This window comes from Lichenostomus cassidix, chromosome 1Aa, assembly GCF_008360975.1.
Source record: "Lichenostomus cassidix isolate B80296 chromosome 1Aa, HeHo_3.0, whole genome shotgun sequence".
Lineage (NCBI taxonomy): Eukaryota > Metazoa > Chordata > Aves > Passeriformes > Meliphagidae > Lichenostomus > Lichenostomus cassidix.
In genome coordinates, this window is record NC_139480.1 from 44,153,742 (window position 1) to 44,168,145 (window position 14,404).

The following is a 14,404-nucleotide window of genomic DNA, read 5'->3' on the forward strand; positions in this document are numbered from 1 at the left end:
AGTTTGAATTTTCCAGAAAACTAAACATGTAAAATGAAGATATAGTAGAAAGTGATTTGGTGCTGAAATTTTAAGTAAATTTATTATGTTTATTCTAGTAGTTAATACGAAGCAGCAACAGAATAAGTTCATACTGAGAGAAAGAATGTATTGAATTAATTTATGAATCTTAGGAAATTAGTGGATATAATTTTACAATTGGTTGCAATTTTTCATTTCCTAGTGGTCTTTAACAACAAAGATTTTTTTTTAAACTATTTTTATAATTTTATGATAATAGCAGAAAATTACCATTTAATTTCTGTTTTTCCTGGTTTTGTTTTCCACTCCAATCTATTTTCACTTTTTTAATAGAAAGAGAGAAAAGAATGACCTACAAAGAAAGGATTGGGACTTTTTGCTTATTAACAATGGCAAAAAAGGTATTTTTGTTAACATTTGTAATGCAAATAAGGTTTCATTTAGTCAGTTTTCTCTTTTGTCATTGACCAGAAAGATGAAATGAACTTTTCCTTTATGTTTCTGAAATGAATGTGTATTCAAACCAGGAATGGTTTTCAAAGAAGTGTGTTCTTCCATAGTGTTTCTTTCTACATGTCTTTCAGTCTAAAATTCAAGAAGAAAATGTTCTTTGTATTTAAAGGATGCTAGGCTTTGTTTTTCATCTAGTAATGTTAGTTTAAAGTGAATGCTCAACCTTTTATTAGGCTTTTGTATCCAAGTCTAGTCATAAGGACGGTTTTGTCTGCATAAAGTGTCTCCAGGATTTTCCTCTCTGTGCATGGGCAGGGCACTGTTGAGAGTCAGGCTTGATTCCAGGTTAAGGGGTGAGTGTTGGGTGACTGTGGGTTAGGTGGTGGATTGCATTTTCTTCCCTCTAAGCTCCAGGTTGGCTCTTGTACTTTTTGTCAAAGACTGCACAGCACTGACAGTTTTGTCAACAGCTTTTATGTTCTGGAGGCTTTTGCTCTTTGTTATTGATACTTCTCAAGACAGACTTTGAGCTATTTTGGAGTAGTATCAAAATGTTTGTACTGTTCTTCAGATGTTCATTTGCCAAAAATACACTGTCTGTCAAAAGCCTCTTTAGGAGTTTGGATTCTTCCATTTTTATTGCTTGCCCAGCCTGATGCAGATTGGAAGTGCATGAGGTTTTGGTATTAGATTGGCTACTATGCAAGACAACACAAATTTTTGTCACGTCCTGTTTGTCACTGGTAGCCCACTGCAGACAGCACACCTGACATTATCCCAGTTCTCAGGGAATAGTTACAGCCCAAAGCTGTAAAGGAAGCTATAAAAGAAGCAAACGATGCCTGCTTGTTGCAAGAGTCTGTCAAGTATCCGATCCCTCAATGACTCTGGACGTGATAATGTTACAGAAGCCAGAAGATAAACTTGCTTTCGAAGCTTGGAAGAAATTTTGTTGTCAACAGCTCCTGGCCAGGGGAGAAAGCAGCCAAGGGGAAGTCTGTTGGCCACTTTAAATGTAATTACCTCATTCTGTTCCTGTGGAAGCTGGATACAAAGTTTTTGAAGACTGTTAAAACACAGAGGTACCAATTCAGCTCCTTTAAGGGTCCAGTGTTTCCAGAACTGCCAGCTGTCAGGATCCAGGTGAGTGTTAGTGACCTTGGGCATGCTGCAGGATGTAGCAGGTGATGGTCAGGTTAATTGAGGAAGGCTGCTAGTACTGAAAATGAGGCCAGAGATGAGATGCAGACAGCCCAGTTTAACTTGTGACAAACTCATCAGGAATATATGTAGTGCTTAGTCCAGTGGCCTTTAATTGCACAGAAATGGATAATGGACAATGCCAGAGAGATGCATTTTGACAAAGATTACAGAAAGCTACTCAACTTCTAATTGTTTTCATATTTATGGCTTTTTCCTTGATAGATCTTCAGCTGGCAAGGAAAATGTGCAGGATTTTAAAATGTGTTCTCATGACTCAGCTCAATTAATCCAACTTAATTACCTGCCACTGAGGCAGTGTGTTCATCCTGTTCCTGCCCTGTTGCCTGATCTTGTATTCTAAAAAAGCATTTAGCCTGTCTGATACAGTTTGCTGTTTGAGGGAGTTAAACTTTTGAGGGTGGCAGTGGTGACATCGGTTCGGTTTTGTTTGGGTTTTTTTACACTGCTTGGTTTGCCATGCCATGAACAGATAAACATGCTGGTCTGTGGTCATCAGACTCACTTGGCTGACTGGGGAAGCTGCAGGCACAGGCACCTTTGTGTCAGTGAAGGGAAGTGTAAGGTGTGAGACCAACACCCCTGGCTTCTCAGGATAAAAAGAAAAATTCAGCTGTAATGATTGTTGTACAAGGGGTGATCATTATCCTTCTTTGCTGGAGCAAAGGATTCAATGTACGTGATATTGTGAGCTAGAGAGAGAATAAAACTAGAAATGAAGAATGTAAATGCTAAATCAATCGCAGACAGAAGATTTTTCACATATTGCAGATGTTTTCTTTTTAACTTATCTTGTTTTTCTCTGTCTTTTGTTGTTGACTTGCTGTTTTTTAACGGTTTTCCTTTTCATCTATCCAGCATTATCATCTTGCTATCCTAATGTTCTGTTTTGCAGTTTATAATTATCAATCTGTTCCTTCATTGCCTGTCTTTCCTCCTCGGGATTCTAATTGACTTTTAATGATCTATTTCTGCGTTGTTTTTTGCTGTGTGGTCTACTTTTACTTTTCAGCTGCTTACTTTCACATGCATCTGGCCATGTCTTAATCTGAATTTTAGTCTCTACCACCCCTCTTTTACTAATGTAAACACCCTTCTTTTACAAGAAGAATTCATTACTAGTAGGATCACTCTTTATGTCTAAGGTGTATTGGTGTAGTGGTCAGATTTTTTTCTGCCTTTTTGGGGACTTTTTTTGGTTTTTGTTGTGGTTTTTTAAAGTTAGTTTCCAGCTGAAAAAATTTGATTTTTTTCCAAAGCCATTTTACAGTTGCTTTCTAACAATAATCTCTTCCAGCTTGATCCACCGATTCTAGTGTTAGATCATAAGCAAAGATTCATAGTTGTCATTGTAAACAACAAAAATCCTGCATTTTGTTCATTGTCAGAGAACACAATTTTCAAATAGTCTTTATGCTACAGTCAGCAAGTTCAGCAATGGGCCTTGATTCCCACCTTTCCATTTGCAGATATTTATCTTTTCCTGTGGTATGTAGTTTTCCTTTTTGCTGTGGAGTGGTCTTCAGTGTATTAAACCTGTTTGTTACTGATTCTGCATCTCAGACTAAAGGGATTTTGTGAAGATGAGGGAATACAAATAAATCTGTGTCTGGCAAGGTTTAATCTAGGAAAAACGTCCCTGTAAATGCTCAAAAAAAAAAAAGAAGAAAAAATTATGAGTAAGGTAGCTATGAATAAGCCAGTTAAGGATGCACCATCAGGACAATTCATTTTAATGTATGTGATTTATCAGTGTGTATATGCATCAAGATAAAATACTCATATACAGAACAAAACTGTGATGTGTTAGATGTAAGTTTGTATAGAAAGAGTTTTAATAGTAAATATTCATTCTGAATTTCTCTATTGAGAAGCTGCTTTAAAATTGGTTTCTCCCTTGAATTCAGACTTGCTAATAATTCTGGAAGGAGGTAGTTTTGTGTGTTTTAGTAGAAGTAAAACATGTACTGCGCAAAACTGGAGAAAAATCAGTGTTACTTGTAATTTTAGCATGAGGCTTTGGGTAAGGTGCATGATCTTGAGCTGTGCTGCAACTCCATAATCTAGTGAAGTAGAAAGCTTATAATATTTCAGAGACTTTCTTTCTTATAATATTTCAGAGGCTTTCTTTTTGTTTGTTTTGGATTGCATAGAGTTCACTCGGAGCTTCCATTAGCTCTTCGCTGTTATGTGAACACCATGATCAAAATAACAACGACATTTGCAGGATAAGTGCTTCACTTAGGATTTTCAAAGAAGCAGTGTTTTCACATGTCAGCAGCATACTTGAGCACCCTACCTGAATGACTGAATAGCTGAGCAAAATGCAATCGCTCGAGCATTGTCACTGTGATCATTCTGTAACTACCAAACTGTTGTACCCCTCTTACCTTTCAGACATCGTCATTACTCAGCAACAACAAGCTGTGGGAGACCTGGGATAATCTGATCAATTGCATTTTCATGTTTGCCGGATCATTTTGTTAGCTCTGAAACCCTAATTCAAGTTTTCTTTCATTAGTGCATTATATGTTATACCTTTATTCACTAATAGTTTGTTGAAAAGAAGGAAATTATCAGTGTGAAGCTGATAATGCCATCCTTACAGCGATGTTAATATGAAAATCAAAATCCTCTGGAGGTAGTTCTAAGCTTAGTGATATTTTTAAAGCTTAACATTTTGACAGCTGTCAAGGACTATCTGATCAAAGGAAGTGCATTTGATAAAATTTAATGGTTTGGGAGTCACTTTAGTAGTAATTAATCCTTCTTGCTTAAGCATCTTCCTAAACTCTATAAATCCATTTGACTACTTTAACAACAGTCCTGTTATCAGCTTATTGGGGAAGTTCAGATAAGTGTCCCTGTTTTGCATGTGTACTCTGAACAACTTATCGTTAGAAATATTGTTTTAAATGGGAGAAAAATTAGAATTTACTTGCTTGAAAAAGAGGTCTTCTATACTGTTTCTTCTCTCTGCCCCACACTTCCTCATCAATTTGGAGCAGTTTGAAGGGTAAATGCTGAGGGCAAGACTAGTTCACTTGCAGTTTATGTAAGCAAAATGGTGCAAGCTTTTCTATAAAACTGTAAAGTAATTTAATGATGGTATTTATATAAATACAAAATGTTACATGTTCAATAAAATTTTGAAGAGTTGTCTAGGTAAGTCAATAAGAAAGCAATTTTCTTCCACTCCAGTTAATTTGTTCACAGGGAACATATCTTCTGAATAAACATGCAAATCTAATCACTATGACTTAAACCACAATAACCAGTTTTTAATACGGAAGTATGTAGGAATCTAGAGTTCTGAAAATAACACCACTTATATAATCTTAAATCTAAGACTCAGGTTGAGAAGTCAAGTCACTAAATCTCATGTCTCCCATCCAGACTGAAGTAGATAGAGGGGAATGCACAGAAGGTTTTCAAAACATTCAGACTAAGTGCTGATAGTCTCTTAAATTCACATAACTTCCTGAATAAGGGGACATATTTGAATTCAGTTCGATCCATTTGAATATTTCTTCTAAATTAGGTTGTTTTCATGTTGTTTAATAAAATAGAAAAGTCTGCTTCAGAACAAAACATGATGTATTACAGTTTAGATAATGCACATGGCTAGAAACATGACCTGTTTACTTCTTCCATGACCCTAAAGAAATTTTGTTTAGAGATATTTACTTACTTATATAGAAGCTGTATCTCATTTCATAAGGGTTTTTCCTGTAGATGGTACAGACCCATATATTTAGTTTCACAGATAGCAAAATTAAATATAATACACATGCCATGTATTTCCAAAGGGTCTTGGCCTTTATCAACTGAGGGAATGTGCCTGTCATGCTACTTAAGTAGCATTAAGTGAAAATGATATCTTACATCCAATTTAAGAGATACTGTTACAGAGTGTTTGATTGTGATTATGCCACAGCAACTCTGATCTGTTTCAGCACCTGAAGCAAGCCCAAGCTACTGCAAAATTTTCTCACTGTTCATAGCTTGCTTAAGAAACAAAACACATGTTGCAGAGTGGTCTCTGGCATATTTAGAGGTTTAAGATCTGGCATTTGTAAAGGTTTTAACAAGAAATGAACTAATCTGCTGGGATTGACAGAGGAGGGGAGAAAGGCGATAGTTACTGGGACAAGACGTTCAATTTAACACTGTAATAAGTAAGCTCTGACAGATGTGATGATTTAGAAGAGTGTGTCAGGTACAAAGTCAGTCTTTGATGAAATTTATTCATTTTCTAATTTCCAACAAACATACTTGTCAGAGGAAACAGGAATTCAGGTTTAATGTGAGGACAACTGAAGAGTAATGTGACTCTAACAAGAAATTTGCAATACTCATTTTACAAATGGCCTTCGCTGACTAGTGAAGCAGATGTGCTTGGAGTGCTCCTATTTTATTCCCAGAAAAAAATGTTTATAACAACTTCTTATTTTTTTAAGCCAATATAAAAAGAGGATTATATCTCCATTGCAGAAACAAGAAAAAAACCCAAAACCAAACTCCTCAAAATGATCTCTCTTTCCATGTATGTCCCTTACACTGTTTGGATTAAGAGTGATTGGGCATTGAATTTTAATTTCAGGATAATTGGCAACTGTGCTAAAGTAGATGTTTGGGTTTTTTTTTTTTTTACTAATTGTTGGCTAACTGACATCCCTGTCACTCAGTTTGATCTATGTAAGCACATCCTTGTTTAAACACAGAACTTTGCAGATCCAAAATAGTGAAGTTTCTCCAGCATAGAGCAAAGTGCAGAATACAAAAGAATTGTGCTAATGTTAAATCACTTGTGATGAAGCTTGTATTTAGTAGTGTAAGTCTGTGTGACATGTCTTGTAAATCTAGTGGTTGATTTAAACATTGTATCTGAAACTATTTTATTTTCCTCACGAGTTTGAAGTAGCTTACATTTTTCTGAGTATGAAATATGCATGTGGGTTTTTTTTAAGTGGGTATTTGTTTGAAAACTTACCATCACTGACAGTAATTCAATGATTGCTCACTACAGGATGCTAAAAGCAGTAAAATAACAATTAGAGGTTGAATGTTCTCTAAGGTACTTCAGATGGAGTTTTATTGCAGGTGGCAGATAAAGAAAAACCCATCTTTGGCATTCAAAAACTAGGAAATTTTTTCTTTGACTTGCAGTGGAATTTGATCTATTTTATAAGCCATGACAATGCATTAAGACGAAAATCTATTTCCTGCCTAAAACTGCCTTTACAGACTGGAATCTTCAGGTTGCCTTGAAAGCTGGGAAATTTGTCCATGCAATTAACCTTATTAGGGACAAAAAGCCATGAGTTTTTTGTTTGTTGTTTGTTTTGAGATGTTACAACAGAATTACCCCTTAATATATCCTAATTCAGTCTTTTTTTTTTGTAGCAAAAGAAGTTCACTGAAACTTCTGTCTTAATATTTGTCCATATTTAAAACTGCTCTTGCATGACTGATCAATAACTTACATCTTGAATCCATGTTTTGAGACATGTTGAAATATTACTCTGTAGTATCAAGTACACAATCAATTTACAGTTGCTTAAAGTCACGGCAGTAACAGCCCAGCAACCAGATAAGGAGTAACTGGTGTAAACTAAAACATGAGAAATTCCACCTGAGGATGAGGCAGAACATCTTTACATTGAGAGCACTATGACAAGCTGCCCAGGAAGGTTGTGGAGTCTCCCTGTCTGGAGACATTCCAAACCCTCCTGGATCCTGTGCAACTTGCTCTAGGTGGTCATGCCTTGGCAGGGAGGCTGGACTAGGTGATCTACAGAGGTCACTTCCATTCTGTGATTCTGTGAAGTGCCTGTAAAAGCTTATAATGGCTCACCTGTCTGGTGATGACCCATTCAGGTATCTTGGCAGTGTATCTTAACTCAAAGTCTTGCTAGACTTCAATTAGAGTTTAGATCCTTTACATCCAGATAATTTTTATCAAAATAGAGATTTGACCTTTACATCATCCTCGTGGGGTTTTATGTTGGCTCAATGAACAATACAAGTCAGGGAACTCAGAGAAGAGACCTGGTACCATTGTGTGCCAAATGGCACATTTGGGTGCACCAATTAACACTTGCTTTGCCCTTTATTCCTCTTGGAAAAAGCAATTTTCACATAAGAATATGCTGGGCCTTTTTTGTCCTGAGCTTCTGCTTGTACAATGAAACTTAGGACTCTGTTAGATTTCATTCCACTGGGGATTTTTGGGCCCCTTAGAGCCAGTACAAAACAATAAAAAAAAGTTTGAAATTCGAAAGGCCTGAGGAACCATAGCACCCAAAGTGCTGTTGATTCAGGGACAATTTCTTGGAACAGTTTTGTTCCCATAAACAAATGTGTGATTAGTCTGGTAGTGCTCTAATACTAGTGATCTATCAGTACCTAGGGGAAGTTTCAACATGCTTAATCTGTACGGTCTGAAATACTGAGTCATAAGAACAATAATCTATATTTAATGCCCTAGAAATTAGTAGAATATCAAAAAAGGCTTATTATGGTTTGTGTCTGATGCTTCTGTTCCTTCTGTGACCTCTGTGGGGCTCCCAGAACATGTAGAAGCATCATTGAAATAAAGTTCAGGGCAAATTTTGTCTTTTGACAGACTACCCAAGCAACTGTGCAGATTTTGCTCTGCAAGAACTTGCCATTAAAAATTCATTGAGTAGGCTGAGACATATGGAAGCTATAATACATCTGGTCCCTAAAGCCAAATTGTGTATGAAGCACTATTGGTCTTTTTTTCATTCCTAAATGTTCTCTATTCTGACGGTAGATTAAATGGTTTGTAATGTTTCCCAATATGTTGATGTTCATGTAAATCAACACATAATCTATCAGCATTGTATCATTTTGTCTAGTGATATTTCTCACTATTGACTTTGTATAGCATTGAATGCAGAATATTGGAGGAGTGATTACCTTAGTTGCATCATTCTTGTAGTTTTAAAACATGAGGTCATTCTGATGCATTTTTATCTTTCATTTAAAAACTCCATTGCCCAAAAGAACAGCTGACAGTTGTCTTAAAGAAGAGTTAAGACTGAGGATATGAGCACTTGCACAAGCGTAAAAAATACTTGATGATGTATTATAATGTTTCCCAAGCAAAGCATTCCTAAGAAGTAAAAAGGAATCATAATGTAAAAGATAAATGTAAAAGATGGTAAAGAGAATCCACAGACTTGATATATGGATATACATTTCCTCTCGCCTGAGGCAAGTATAACACTGAGTAATTGTACTATTTCTGTTCTCAGAAAAGATTATATTAATAATCAACTTAAATTTCAAAACCATATTTCTACCTATTGGATAACTATGGAAAGCAGTTTTGAGGCTGTTGGGGACAGCAGTGGCATATTATAGTCATAGAATGGTTTAACTTTGAAGGGATCTTAAAGATCATCTCATTCCAACCCCCCTGCCATGGACAGGGACACCTTCCAGGTATCTTCAAACCCCCTGAAGCCTGGCCTTGAAAGCTTCCAGGGCTGTGGCATCCACAACTTCTCTGGGCAACCTGTGCCCATGACTCTCCACCCTTGTAGGGAAGAATTTCTTCCTAATATCTAATCTAAACCTGCTCTCTTTCAGCTTTAAACCATTGCCCCTTGTCCTTTCCCTGCATTTTCACCCTGCACAAGAAAACAGGTGCAGATCTCTCCTGAGCTAGCAGTGATCACTTGGTTCCAGGTCTAAAAGTCAGTGTAGCTACAACTGGAAGATGGGGGTTTTCCTACATGAAGGTTTTTTCCTTCACATCAGGCATTCTGGGGGTTTCAGATGCAGATTTGGAAAATGTTCTAAGTCCTCATGACAGTGACAAATTTTGAACTTGTTAAATATTACTATTTGCCTACAGTGTCTGCTCAAGAGCAGATATAGCACATTAGGATCTGAGCTTATCATGAGTCTAGGAACTTATTGACGACGTGGCTTTTCATCTCTGAAAGAGGACTGATTTAATCCACCTGTTAATTAAATCAAGGATAATTAATTTAATGACAAGACTGTAGTTTGACGCTGTAGCATGTTCTGGAAGGATCAGATTGATGTTGCTGCTCCCTGATGTCCATTCCCACTGTTGACCAGCTTTATGGACAGAAGTGTGGTGTAGTCAGTAGGGTGACCAAATTAAGGGACTGATCCATCCGAAAAGCAACCCAGTGAAATAAAACAAAGTGTTTCCCATCTTCTAATATTTCTTATACCCAAGACCAGCCCCCCAATCTTGTGTGTCCCCATAGAAAGCTAAGAAATTATGAGAGGATGGGAAAAGCAGCAGGTGGAAATTTTATGAGAAAGAATTTTGTAGTAAGAGACCACAACTACAGATGGCAGGGACTGCAGAGCTTTTTTCCTAGCTCTTCCACTTAATAGTTGAGTGACTTTGAATTTATAATTTTCCTGTTGTTTGTAATTCTTTTAAAACTTTAATGAAATCTGAAGGAATTTTTTTAAATTGGAAAATGCTAGGTCAGAGGAGTGCAAATATTTCAGTTTTACGTAGGTTTTTGCCAGAGCATGTGTTTTGCTGCAAAGGATGGTGAGCACGTGAGATCTGTGTTCCTCCTTGAATTTGCTCAGTGCCTGAAACCATAGTCACAGGACGGTTTGGGTTGGAAGGAACCTTAAAGAGCATCAGCACTTGGTCTTTATTATGTCCCCTGAAGATTTTGCATCTCCCTGTGATGCTGCAAGCAGCCCGAGGAGCCTGGGAATCCCAGTTTTATCAAGAGGTTTTCAGAAATTCTGTGCAGTTGCACTTTCTCATCATGGAGAACAAGTTACATTCATGGGAATCAAGGTAGTGTGTTGTCTTGCAGTCAGAGTGATTTCTTTCTTAAATCAGAGGTTTCTAATATTCAGGTAACTAGAGAAGATATATTTTTCAAAGTATTTGTCTTCTGCTAACAGAAACTCTGTCTTGATCATCATATTTTTATGATTTTACTTAAGACCTCTGTCTTGTTTAAGTGCATTCTTTGTTTGTTTATATTCCTTCATTTATTTGTTTTCAGCATTTTAAACTGGAGAATGTCATATAAAGATCAGTTATTTAAGAGTATTTTTGAATAATCCACTTTCTTCAACCTGTGAATTATAGGTCATCATCGGAGTCCTTCCTTTCCTTTAGCTGATGTTGACCTGCCTTAGTCTCTGTACAATATATATACAACCTAAATATATACTTTTTCTCTCAGAAGGTTATTTTTAGGTTTCTGTAATATTCCACTACCTACATTGTGGGTTTTTCAAATTATTTCATACTGCACAGGGACAACTGCAACTATGTTTGACAGACTACAATTTGACAGAGAAAAATCTTCTGTATCCAGAAGTTTTATGTCTTTTTTTCTTCCTTCTCTCTAATGTAGTGCATCTCCAGACTGATTCAGTAAACTGCATATGAAGGGAAGGATGTCAATAGTCTTTGGCTGTGTCCATATGGAGATCTTGGGCGCTGGCATGACTTGTGTTGACCTGGAGGTGACACTGTGTATGCTTACTCTGGGTCAGTGCTATAAGATGAAGGTAATGGACCAAGAACCTGATCTCGTGGCAGAACATGCACTGTGTCATGTAGCCACAATCCGGAGCTTGTTTCTTAGCTATGGCATCCCAGCTGAGATCTAGCACTTGATCATGAAGTTTCTGGGGTCTGTGTGTGGACAAGGTTAACCAAATTCTAATCACAGCTGGCTTCTTAGGCTCTCTGTCCAGGTTCTGAATGTCTGAAAAATGCTAGACTATTTGTGCTGGAAGATGGCTAAAAAAGCTTCTCTTTATAATTTCTCAGCTGTTTGTAGGATTTCCAGCTGAGATGAGAGGTAGTATTGGACCCATGGTACATAAAACCTGTCAAGTGTGAATGTAAGACTGATGCAATAGGAGTTCGCCATGGAGAAGGCCTAAGTGAAGTATGTATTTGGGTAGTTTTATGGAGAGATTTTCATGTTGTTTGGAGCTTGTTCCATTTGTATAATAAAGAGCTAATACATTTCTTTTGTGGATTTTGGTAGTTTTGTATTTGAAAAGTCTTGTAATAGGATTGCTGCTGTTTATTTTATTTTTTTTAAGGAATGTTAGTAACGTCTGTCTGAATGCTGTGGTGATCCATTCTTAATTTATAGAGCAGTTATCAGGTTAAACTTGAGGCTGATTTATTCCACTTGCAAAATATGGTATAGGGTAAGTTCTTTTCTATGCAGAATGGGTTGTGTGTAGCCTATGGAAGGACACAGATTTGTTGTGGAAAATGTGAGGATAACTGCCCAGGCTGTTTTGTGCAATGATTGAAGCAGTGGTAATTTATCACTTTGGGATAAATTAATTTTTTTATCCACACATCACTCAGAATTGATTTAGCATAAAAATGTCAAACTTACTTTATAATCTTGCTCTCATCAACATTACCTTGGCTGTCCAGTGTTACACTGACCTTCGAATAACACATTCTGCGTGAGCAGTTGAGCTTGATTGATGATGTGTAGATTTTTAACAGCAACTGGGACTGGTAACTATGCATAACTGGGCACAATTTGTTTAGTGAGGAGTATGCACAGTGTATAGACACACACTTTTCTGTGGACTGCTGATATTGAATTTTTCACTGTTCCAGTTTATCACAGTTAAAGTTCAGTTTCTGATATTGACATAAAAAATAAGTTTTATTTAGTATTTTATTATTTAATATATTATTATTTAAGGTAACTAAGTACACTCAGTTGCATCTGTATTTATTACTACTACTACAGATTTTGGGTTGAAGGGGCATATAGTAGATTTTCCTTCTTTTCTGACCCCATCATTTTTTCCCGCCTTTTCTGCTAGTATTCCCAGTATTCCTTTTATGCATTTTTTTCCCCTGTTTTTTAATCTTTGTTATCTGACATCACCAGAGCACAGTAAAGGGAATTGCTTTACATTTCTTCTGAATAAAGCATGGTTTCTGGGCAGTTCAATACATTTACAGAGAATGGTCATCACTTAAGTTTGATTTTAAAATTGCAATTCTGCACTAATAGGTAATTCCACAAAGTACTTTACTCCCGCTAAATGTGTTCATTTTGTGAAATCATGCTTGTATCCGGATGCTTCAGTTTAAAAAAGTAAACAACATAAAAAGGCTCTATAGAGCCAGACATCAATTTGTCCTTCTGTTTTCTGTCAAAAGATGAGAAGCATGAGGAGTAACTGAGAGCAAGCAAGCTGGATTTAGTCCATTTTTGGTAAAGCATTTAGTTACATTGTAAACATAGCTGCAAGTTATCCCTGTGCAAAATCTTTGGAGGCTCTTTGTGCTGATGAAATAGAGAATACAGTTCAAATACGATGAAATTACTAGACAGCTGTGCCAGAGTATCATCTTTGGAGATGTGTTTCCTTTTAATTAAGGATGCAAAGAAGGAACTGCCATTCTGTTCAAGATCCTGAGAGGAGCTAAAGGATCTGGTGCCTACTCTCTAGCAAATACTGTATTTTCATTTATAAATGATGGATCCTTAGGAGGTTGTAAACACAGAATCCCACCCTTGGTGCCATATTTTTAGAATTCAGGCAGGAAGTGCACTTCAAGACATGGTACCACAAACAAAGCTGCACATCCTGTAGAGATCTGTAGAGGTGTGTATTCCCTGAACTGTTGTTTAAGTCCTGAAAGTTGATCTTTTGGCAGGTTTCTCAGCTCTGTGAGATCTTACATTGTGATTGTTCTCCTTGTCTCTAAAAGCTAAGCTATTTATTTATTTATTTTACTTGAAGCTTTGAGCTAGGCAGCCTAGTGATTTCTGTAAGTTGCACTGCTTCTAATGTAAGGACCGTGATATTTGTGAGGCCTGGAACACACAGCTTATGGTTTTTGAAGAAAGGTGTACCGTTGGTTTCTTTAATCCTGCTGGTTTTTAAGCTGCTCTATAGCTGGACCCCTGGTTTCCCTGACTCAGGGCTTCAAAACTTTCTGCTTCCCTCTGGGTGAACAGGCTATCAGTGAATTGGGATAATATTGTTTTCAGCTTTCTGCACAACTGGAATGGACTTCTAAGTTTACCTTAGTTCAATTGCTACTCTGGCACCTGTCAGACTGCTTTTGCTGTTAATTTTTTTTAGCTTCCCAGCCAAGTTAGTAATAAAACTTGAAATCTTTCTCCTCATCTGAACCCACTTGCTGCTTCTATAGTTGTCAAATTAGAGCTCTGTACTAAAGTGTCTCTGTAGTGCTTTTAAATGTAAGTGTTAGTCTGTAGCTATAAAAAATCACTTTTGTGCCTGCCTATGCAAAAAACAGGCAGAATTAGTACTTCACTGATTGCTGTGAAAGACTGGATAAAAAGCTTCTAGTAGATGTCTTCCTTGCCATTTCCCCTGTTCTCTGACCACAGCTAACAATGTAGTCACTGACCTCTTGGACATAGGCTGAGATTATACAAAATGACCAGACTAATCTAATGGTTTGCTGCTTCTGAGCATGCTGCCTCCTGGCTTTCTTACTGGGAGCTTTGTCCTTCCAGACACTGTTTTTTGAATCTGATCCTGGATGAATCACAACAGTTCACTGCACTGTTAGAAAATTAATCTATGGGAAATAGATTGGAAAATAGAACCTCGTGATTTAAAAGTCTAGGCCAACTTACTTGAGAGAATTGGGCCGAGGAAATATCCTGACTGCACTCCTGGGAGCTGA

At 37.0% G+C, this 14,404-nt stretch overlaps 1 long non-coding RNA gene across 2 annotated transcripts in view; it reads left to right on the forward strand.

The window, feature by feature from the left end:
- The window catches only part of LOC146443572 (uncharacterized), an 82,567-nt gene that overhangs the window by 54,426 nt on the left and 13,737 nt on the right, over window positions 1-14,404 (forward strand). The gene's annotated exons all lie outside the window — the stretch shown is intronic.